Source organism: Piliocolobus tephrosceles, chromosome 4 (genome assembly GCF_002776525.5).
Source record: "Piliocolobus tephrosceles isolate RC106 chromosome 4, ASM277652v3, whole genome shotgun sequence".
Lineage (NCBI taxonomy): Eukaryota > Metazoa > Chordata > Mammalia > Primates > Cercopithecidae > Piliocolobus > Piliocolobus tephrosceles.
Window position 1 is genome coordinate 58,402,861 of NC_045437.1, and position 11,078 is coordinate 58,413,938.

Here is an 11,078-nt window from a genome sequence, read left to right on the forward strand (position 1 = left end):
ATAAATAAATAAATAAATAAATAAATAAATAAATAAATAAATAAATATTTTTGCCTGGAACCAGAGAAATGTGACAGTTTCTCCTGCCCTATTTGGGGTCAATATTTTAGTCCAATAAATAAAAAAGTTTTTCACAGATACGGTTTTTCTAAAATAGATTTCCTTGCTCAGTTTTGTTTTTTGTGGGTTTTTTTTTTTTTTTTCATACAATTAAAATAGCTACCTGGGCCAGACACGGTGGCTCATGCCTGTAATCCCAGCACTTTGGGAGGCTGAGGCAGGCAGATCAACTTAGGTCAGGAGTCCGAGAGCAGTCTGGCCAACATGGTGAAACCCCGTCTCTACAAAAATACAAAAATTAGCGAGGCGTGGTGGCGCATGCCCATAATCCCAGCTACTTGGGAAGCTGAGGAGGGAGAATCATTTGAACAGGGGAGGCAGAGGTTGCAGTGAGCTGAGATCATGCCATTGTACTCCAGCCTGGATAACAGAGTGAGACTTTGTCTCAAAAAATAATAATAAATATCAACATGAGTTATTTATATAATTCAGTTCAAGGTTAGTTTTCAAAACTACAGTATACTGTGGTAACTTCAATTTTTGAGCCCTTATCAATTTTTTTTTCTTTTTTTTTTTTTGAGATGGAGTCTTGCCCTGTCGCCCAGGCTGGAGTGCAATGGCGTGATCTCAGCTCACTACAAACTCCGCCTCCCGGATTCAAGTGATTCTCCTGCCTCAGCTTCCCGAGTAGCTGGGATTACAGGTGCATGCCACCATGTCTGGCTAATTTTTGTATTTTCAGTAGAGACAGGGTTTCACCATGTTGGCCAGGCTGGTCTTAAATTCCTGCCATCAGGTGATCTGCCCACCTCCACCTCTCAAAGTGCTGGGATTACAGGAGTGAGCCACCACGCCCAGCCTTACCATTATTAATTTTAAAAAAGCTGCCAGGCACGTTGGCTCACGCCTATAATCCCAGCACTTTGGGAGGCTGAAGCAGGCAGATCACGAGGTCAGGAGATCAAAACCATCCTGGCTAACACGGTGAAACCCCATCTCTACTAAAAATACAAAAAAAAAAAAAAAATTAGCCGGGTGTGGTGGCAGGTACCTGTAGTCCCAGCTACTCGGAAGCTGAGACAGGAGAATCCTTGAACCTGGGATGCAGAGGTTGCAATGAGCTGAGATTGTGCCACTGACTGCAGCCAGGGCAACAGAGCCCACTCTGTCTCAAAAAGAAAAGAAAAAGAAAAAAGGCAAACTGATCCAAGTTCCTTCATTTTTATAAATTTTAAACTCAACTATTTTGGAATTCAATTCTTAGCCCCTCAAGGGGTAAACATCACTTAAATTTCTGGAAAATAACTTCTGCATGTGAAAGGCCAGATTTTTCCTGGCTGAATTTCCCAAAGATACAGTTTGGCAAGAAATTAGATCAATAAAATGGTTATGAACATAGTTGCAGAAAAATAGAGTGTATGTAACTGGTTATGAACATACGCTCATTTGTGTAACTGGTTATAAACATACTTGCAGAGAAATAGAGTGTATATAATCTCAACCAAAGGCACAATCTTTGACTAAATCTTTAACACTTGCTTTAGACAACACAAACCAATTTCTCACAACCATCCAAGAAAAGATCTCCAGTTTTGTACCTCTTCTGTTTTGCACAATTTATCAAGTAAAGCATGGATATGCCTCCTGTAGTTCAAACCATGGTAGCACATCCATTTCATAGGATGAACTACTACATTCATAACATGTTTTCTTTTTCAGTTAAACATTACTCCTATTGAATTATGAAACAAACATATGACTTGTGCAAGTTGCCTCTGTGGGTTTACATTTTCTAAACCAAGTTCATTGTTAACATTGATTTGCTGGAGTACCTCCTGCAGTCCTGTTTATAAGCACTTCACTCAACACACAAAAATGATTTCCTGATGTACCCACTGCTGTCACAACGTTCAAGTTATTCAAGGCCAGTCACAGTGGCTCACACCTGTAATCCTAACACAGAGAGGCCAAGGTGGGAGGATTGCTTGAGGCCAAGAATTGGAGACCAGCCTGGCCAACACTGCAAGATCCTGTCTTTAAAAAAGTTTTTAGGCTGGGTGCGGTGGCTCACGCCTATAATCCCAGCACTTTGGGAGGCTGAGGTGGGCAGATCACAAGGTCAGGAGATCAAGACCATCCTGGCTAACATGGTGAAACCCCGTCTCTACTAAAAATACAAAAAAATTAGCTGGGCGTGGTGGCGGGCACTTGTAGTCCCAGCTACTCGGGAGGCTGAGGCAGGAAAATGGCGTGAACCTGGGAGGCGGAGCTTGCAGTGAGCGGAGATTGCGCCACTGCACTCCAGCCTGGGCGACAGTGCGACTCCGTCTCAAAAAAAAAAAAAAGTTTTTAAAAAGTTATTCAGGCCGGGCGCGGTGACTCACGCCTGTTATCCCAGCACTTTGGCGAGCTGAGGCAGGTGGATCACCTGAGGTCAGGAGTTTGAGACCAGCCTGACCAACATGGCGAAACTTCATCTCTACTAAAAATACAAAAATTAGCCGGGCGTGGTGGTGTGCACCTGTAGTCCCAGCTACTCAAAAGGACTTGAACCCGGGAGGCGGAGGTTGCAGTGAACCAAGATCACGCCATTGCATTCCATTCTTGGCGAGGAGCGAAACTCCATCTCAAAAAAAAAAAAAAAAAAAAAGTTATTCAAACACTTAAAACCTTTCTGATACCACAAATGACTATAGCTAACTGGATGGTATTTATATCTTTTATATTTCTACTCTTAATAGCTTTAAAAAAGCTACAAATAATTTAACCTTTTCATGAAACTTTGTATAAGTCCCTTCACCCCAGCTTCACCATACTAAGAAATATTATACCTGGTTAAACTTCTATTTGCAAATACTAGTTTCTGTTCAGGACACAATTTTTGCTGCAATCAATCTTTTTATAAACTCATCATTGGCACAAGGTTTTCATGCCAAAAATTTTTTTCATTAAATGTATTTTGCACCATTACCACTTACTGTATTTTTATGAAAAAAGTCTGCTATAATTCTAGTCCCTGCTTTCAGTTCATTGAGTTTTTCATTAAATTAAGTTTCTCACTACATGTCTTTACTATTCTGGTCGTTATTTCTTACTATATTTTGTTTCAAAATAGCTTCCTAAATCATGTACAATCAGTGCATTAATAGTTGGTGTGCAGTATTAGTCATGTAGGAACAATCTCTACTTCCACAAGGATATATGCTCTTCTTTTGAAACACATGGCTGTGCAGTTTTTCACTGTCCCATTTATAATAAAGAGAAAAACAGTATTGTGATGTGATGATAAATGGCAGCTCTGCATCAATGTTAGGGAGACATTAGGTAGTGGTAGGAATTAAGACAAACTTAAGAACACTTGTCCAATGGCAATGACTTTCATGAATTAGAAGTATGTTTATCTGAAAACCCAAAATAACATACCTACAATAGAATATAGATTAAGTTTCTTTTGATAAAATCCAGGAAAGTAGTCCTCAGTTGGTATGCTGGTTCCAAGATCATCAGGAACCTAGGCTCTTTCTATTAGATTAGTCTTGCACCCTCTCTCAACAGCTTCCTCCTTGTGGTACAAGGTAATTGCTCTAATCACGATATCCACATTCTAACCCAACAAGAAAGAGAGGAAGGAAAAAGGCACGCTCCCTCCCTTTGGGAACACTTTCCAGAGGTTTCACACACCATTTTTCACTGACATACTATTGGCCAGAACTCCTGGTCACACCTAACTGAAAAGGAAACTATCTTTATTCCAGGTGGCCATGTCCTCAGCCAAAAAATGGGAGTTCCATTACTGTTCCCAAAAAAGAAAACAGAGACTGGGAGTAATCAACAGTCTATGGTATTTGACTACTCAATTCCAGCTAACTTACACCATGTGGGAATGTGGGCCTGTTGTGGCTAGAAATGCTCATTATCCAAAGAGAAATGAAAAATTCATATTTTTATATGAAACTGTGAAATTTTCAGATGTTGACAAACAATTCAAAAAATTTTCATAGCCTAAACAACTCACAAATCCAATAAATCCTAGGGGTGGAAAGACCCTTATTCACTAAGGAAACAGTTTTACCAGCTCGAATTCATCTATTGAATCATTCATTCACGAGTTGAGCTCCAACTAAGTGACAATGAATAAGACAGACCAAATCCTTACCTATGCTCAAACATTCCCCTTGAGAGTGGATGTTTATTAGCATGAATTTAAAGTTGTGACTGCAGAAATGGGCATAGTGTAAGAAAGATGCAGACTTGAAAAACTGAGCATATATGACCTTATTATACTGAAGTAGAGGAAAAAGACAATGTAAATGTGTAAAATAAGGTATATTATTAAACTACAAAGGAGGGAAAAGAAGCAGAGAAAAGGAATGGGAAGTGGGAGGAGGGAACAGCATTAAAATTTTAGATGTGGTATCCAGGAAAATCTTCATTGAGAAAGGTGAATTTTGAGTAATGACCTCAAGGAAGTGAGGGACCTACCCATACAGATATCTGAGGAAAGAACATTCCAGACAAAGGGAGTATCAAGTATAAAGGCCCTGAGATAAGAGCACAATGGCATGTCAGAGGATCAGCAAGAAAGCTGAATGGAGAAGGATAATTAGAGGGATAGTGGTAACAGATTACCTCAGGTCAAGAAGGGCCTTGTAGGTACCTATAGGACTGACAGGAAGCCATTGAAAGGTTTTGAGCAAAGGAGAGACATAATCTGACTTTTGTGTTAAGAGGGGAACTCTGGTGTCAGAGTGGGGATTGACTGAAGGAAAGTGCTATGGTCTGATTGTTTGTGTCTCCCCTAAATCCATATGTTGAAACCTAATCTCCAATGTATTAGGAGGTAGGGACTTTAGGAGGCGATTAGGTCATGAGAACAGAGAGCTGCCTTTTCCCTTTCCACCATGTGAAGACACAGCAACAAGGCACCACCATGAACCAAACAGCTAACTAGTCCTGACCAGGCACCAAATCTGCTAGTGTCTTGATCTTGGACATCTCAGCCTCCAGAACTGTAAGAAATCAATTTCTGTTGTTTAGAAGTCACCCAGTTTAGTGTATGTTGTTATAGCAGCCCAAAGAGACTAAGGGAACAATAAGCAAAATCCAAGAAATCAGTTAAGAGGCTATTGAAATATTCCAAGCAAGAGATGATGGTGGCAGTACTAACATGATAGCAGTAGAAGCAGTGGGAAGTGGTTTTAGATACATTTTGAAGAGTTGGCAGAGAGGAAGAGAAGAGTCAAAGATGACTCCAAGGATTTTGGCCTGAGCAACCGAAAGAATAGAGTTGCCATTGAATGAGGCAGAGAAGACTACAAGAAGGGGAAATACCAGTGGCTCTGTTTTGGACATTTAAGTTTGAGATACAAATTACTAATCATATAGTGAGGCCCAGTGGGTACTCAGATATACAAATCTGGAGGTCAAGAAAAAGACACAGCTGGAAAACACATATGGGAATCATGACCATAGAGATGGCATTTAAGCCTTTCTTACTCAGATCACCTGAAGTATGAGTGCAGCTAGATGAGAGAAGACAGCTAAGAACTGAACCTTGGAGCACTGCAAAATTTAGAGGTGGAAGATGAGGGAAAAATTGGTGAAGAGCCTAAAAAAGAATTTCCAGAAAAAGGAGAAGAGCCAGGCAAGTGTGGTATCCCTGATGTCAAGTGAAGGCAGCATTTCAAGAAAACTGTAATCAACTGTGTCAAATGATGATGATAGGTCAGCTAAGATGAGGACTAAGAAGTGACCACTGGCTCAGGCTCGCAACAACTACATCACCCCTTAGTCCTGGAAGAGGAGCAAATTTCTCCAGAAAGTTTTCCCTTGCCAGAACCAGTTTGAATTAGGAGTTTCTCTTTAGTGTTCCTTTGGCATACTTTGCTTATCTATATAATAGCACTTAATTATTTTAATACATGTATTATTGTTTGCCAAGGACTACTCTAGATGGACAATTAAAAAAAAAAAAAAGGTCAAAAATTCTTTCTCATGAAGCTTTCATTTTAATTGGGGTGTGGAGAGGGGCAGACAATAAACAATATTTCAGAGGAAATGTGTATAGTATGTTAGGTGATAAGTGCTATGTAGAAAAAATAATGTAGAAGAGAGGGATAGGGAACGTGAGTTTTAGTTTTAAATGGCATGCTCAGAAAATGCCTCTCTGAGCAAACAGTGGGAGGATTTAAGAGAGCAAGCCATGTGGGCATCTGGGAGAAAAGCATTCTAGGCAGAGGGAACAAGCACAGAAGCCCTGAGGCTAAAGCATGCCTGCCAGGTCCAAGAGATAGCAAGGAAATCTGTGCAGGTGTATCAGACTAAGCAGAAAGGGAGAGTATAGGAGATAAGGATAAAAGGTAATAGGGAGAGGTGGCAGATCACAAAGGCTCTTGTAGGTCATTGAAAAGACTTTGGCTTATTCTTTCAAACAAATGGAAAGCTTGGAGGATTTAGCAGAATGTCCTGAGGTCAGTCTGGTCATTGTTTTGATAATAAACTCTTAAGAGCAAAGGGCAACAACAGAAGCAGGGAGCTAGTTAAGAGGCTATTGTAATAAGGTAAAGTTAGGAAAACTAGTCCATTAAGGAAGAACGCCAAGAGGTGGTCCACCCTGACCTAGCAAAATATCAAGGAGAGGCCAAAGGAAGAGCTAACCATTTCCTGCTTTCTGCAGGGTGAGACTGTAAATCCTTCTCTGGGTACTATCTTCTCAGAGTATTTTATCACTTGAGGCAGGCTAACTGTTGTAACAGATTAACTACAAAGTTTCAGAGGCTTAATGCAATATAAATTTGTTTATAATTCCTAGAAGATCCTTCCCCTCCACAGGGTAATTTGAGAATGCAGAATCATTCAGGGTGATGCAGGAGAAAGAGCACACAGGATTTCACTTGGTAAGTGTGAATGAGCGAGTCCTGGAAGGGACAAGCAACACTTTGCTCAAATTCCATTGGCCAGAATTCACTTTCGTGGCCACTGCTAAACTGTAAGGAAGACTGGGAGATATAATTCAGCTGCGTGCCCAGGAGAACGAGGAAACAGATCTAGTGAATAGCTAGCCATTATCTACTATAACTGTGAGTGGGCATGCTTTTCATTTCTACTCAGCAGGCAGAGGTTGCAATGAGCTAAGATCATACCACTGCACTCCAGCCTGGGTGTCAGAGGAAGACCCTATCTAAAACAACAACAACAACAACAATGAAAAGTTGTTGTGGTGGCTCATCCCTGTAGTCTCAGCTAGTCGCCTGAGGATCACCTGAGCCCAGGAGTTTGAAGTTGCAGTGAGCTATGACTACTCTACTGCCCTCTAGACTGGGCGACAGAGCGAGACCCTGTCTCTTAAAAATAAAATAAAATAAAATCTCGCCATTTCTTTGCCCATCACTGTTTTCCCTTACAATAACTTTTTTCTTAAGCGTTCTGAACAAGTCTAATTTTTCCTCATCCTAATCTAGAAAAAACAGCTGAAACAAATGAGCTGTAACTAAATGACTCACAAACTTTGCTTTGGGGGTATGTCACAGCTCCTTCATCCTCATTTCCTAGAATGCTTTATCTGCAGAATTGCTTAAAAATAGACAGGGAACTCATTTTAAATGCATTAAATGGATATATAAAACCAAGAACAACAGAGATAAAAGGTACCATTTTTTAAATCACATCAATTTGCAGGGTCAGCTCTTGATGATCTATGCCAAAGAAAAAGAAACATGAGTAATATAAAGCAATTTACCATTTCTTTTCTTCACTTAGGAAGTCAGTCATGGCCAGGCCCAGTGGCTCATGCCTGTAATCCCAGCATTTTGGGAGGCCAAGGCAGGCAGATCATAGGGTCAGGAGTTTGAGACCAGCCTAACCAACATGGTAAAACCTTGTCTCTACTAAAAATACAGAAAAATTAGCCGGGCATGGTGGTGCACACCTGTAATCACAGCTACTCAGGAGCCTGACGCAGGTGAATCGCTTGAACTCGGGAGGTGGAGGTTGCAGTGAGCTGAGACCGTGCCATTGCACTCCAGCCTGGGCAACAAGAGCAAAACTCCGTCTCAAAATAAAAAAAGGAAATCAGTCACTAACACATATATGCTCATCTCTACTCAGTCTGATTTTTAAAGCTGGCCTCTACTGTCATTTATGCCAAAAGATCTATAAACACTGATTAAGTGTCTACAGTAAACACTGATTAACTGACTACAGATTATACTATATGATAAATCATTTTGAAAATATATCTTAAACTGTAAAATAAAAAAAATAAAAATATATCTTAAACTGTAAAAAAAAATATATCTTAAACTGTAAAATGTACATTTCAATCAAAGACTATGTTCCTTGGACAAGTAAAAATAATTTGACTAATTTGATATTCTTGTATGCAACCAAGATTCACACATATTGTCTAATAAATATAATCCCCTAGGTCCGACTTGGTGGCTCATGCCTGTAATCCCAGCACTTTGGGAGGCCAAGGTAGATAGATCATCTGAGGTCAGGAGTTCAAGACCAGCATGGCCAACATGGCGAAACCCGTCTCTACTAAAAATACAAAAATTAGGTGGGCGCTTGTAATCCCAGCTACTCGGAGGCTGAGGTGGGATAATTGCTTGAACTTGGGAGATGGAGGTTGCAATGAGCTAAGATTGCACCACTCCACTACAGCCTGGGTGACAGAGCAAGACTCCATCTTTAAAATATATATATATATGTGTGTATGTGTGTATTTATATATATTATATATATAAAAACTCTATATGAGTATATATATATATAAACTCTATATGATACATAGGGTAATATATATTATATATAATATATATATATATATATAAAATCCCCAGTGCCTCATTTTGCTTACCACAATTTTATTAGGGTAGCATTGCTATGGTCTGAATGTTTGTCCTCCTAAATTCGTATGTTCAAACCTAATCATCAATGTGATGATATTAGGAGAGAGGGCCTTTCGGAGATGATTAGATCATGAGGATAGGAGCCCTCACACATGGTATTAGTGCCTTTATAAAAGAGGCCCCAGATTGCCCCTTTCATAGAAAGAGACATCAAGGCTGGGTTCAGTGGCTCATTCCTATAATCCCAGCACTTTGGGAGTCTCGGGTGGGGGGATGGTTTGAGATCAGGAGTTCCAGGCCAGCCTGGGCAAAATGGCAAAACCCCATCTCTAAAAAAAATACAAAAATTAGCTGGGTGCGGTGGTGCATGCCTGTGGTCCCAGCTACTTGGGAAGCTCAGGTGGGAGGACTGCTTAAGCCCAGGAAGTTGAGGCTGCAGTGAGCTGTGATTGTGCCACTGTACTCCAGCCTGGGTGACAAAGTGAGACCCTGACAAGAAAGAAGAAAGAAAGGGAGGAGGGGAGAGAAGAAGGGAGGAAGGGAAGGAGGGAGAAAAAGAAAAGAAAGAAAGAGCCATTGATAAATCAAGAAAGACTGCACCAAACACTGAATGTGCTAGCTGCTTGATCTTGGGCTTCCTAGCCTCCAGAACTGTGAGAAATACATTTCTGCTCTTTATAAGCTACTCAGTGTGGTAACAACTTGATCAGACTAAGACAAGAAGTCTTTTGGAAGTATTCAAACCTATAAAAAATTTAAGAGCTGGGCATGATGGCACATGCCTCTAGTCCCAGATACTCAGGAGGCTGAGGCAGGAGGATTGCTTGAGCCCAGGAATTTGAGGTTGTGGTGCACTATGATTGCATCTGTGAATAGCTGCTACACGCTACACTCTAGCCTGGGCAACATAGTGAGACTCCATCTCTAAAAAGAATTTTTTTTTTTTTTTTTGAGAGACAGAGTCTCGCTCTGTCACCCAGGCTGGAGTGCTGTGGCCCGATCTCAGCTCACTGCAAGCTCCGCCTCCCAGGTTCACGCCATTCTCCTGCCTCAACCTCCACCACCATGCCTGGCTAACTTTTTTTTTTTTTTTTTTTAGTAGAGACGGGGTTTCACCATGTTAGCCAGGATGGTCTCGATCTCCTGACCTCGTGATCCGCCCGTCTCGGCCTCCCAAAGTGCTGGGATTACAGGCTTGAGCCACCGCGCCTGGCCGTATTCATTCCCATTTATATAAGTAACAGACATCTCAAATTAAAGCAATGCCAAACAACTCCTGACCTGCCCTTCTCCCTACTTTTTTTTTTCCACAGTCTTTTTTCTTTTCTTTCAGTAAATGGCAATTTTTTTTTTGTTCCAGCTACCCAAGGCAAACACCCTGCAGTCATCCTTGACTTCTTTTTTCTCTCTCTCATAGCCCATATCAAATTCTCAGGAAATCCTGTTGATATTACCTTAGGAATGTATTTTTTAAAATCTTATCTTTCACTACTACCAACTTGACCAAAGCCACCTTTATCTCTCATCTGGATTTCCCAAGAGCTTCCTGATCATCATCTTACTTCTGTCCTTCCTCTCCAGCTCCATACCCCATGCCCTATTCTCAAAAAAGTTGCCAAAATACTCTTGAAAATGTCAAAGTATGTCACTTCTCTACTCAAACTGCTTCCTTAACTCTTTGACCTCATTTCTCACTGTCCTTATGTCCTCACTCACTGAAATTCATCTGACCTCTCCCCTTTGCTGGTCTATGAATGGAATATCCCACGCCATGCCCCCAGGGCTTTTAGCCTTGCCATTTCCATTAAGTGAATTGTTACTGGATAGGCATACAGGTGTGTCACCTTACCTGTTCAAAATCTTGGCTGAAATGCTTGCTTCCACTGGGGCCTTTCCTAACCACTTTAACATTTAACACAACTCCCCACCTCCAAAAGTCTCTATCCCCTTCCCTTCTTTATTTTTCTTTTCTTTGTTTATTTTGTTGTTGCTGTTGCTTGTGTTTTGAGACGGAGTCTCGCTCTGTCGCCCAGGCTGGAGAGCAGTGGCGCGCTCCGGCTCACTGCAAGCTCCGCCTCCCGGGTTCACGCCATTCTCCTGCCTCAGCCCCTCGGCCACCTTGTCTGGCTAACTTTTTTTTTTTTTTTTTTTTTTTTTTTTTTTTTT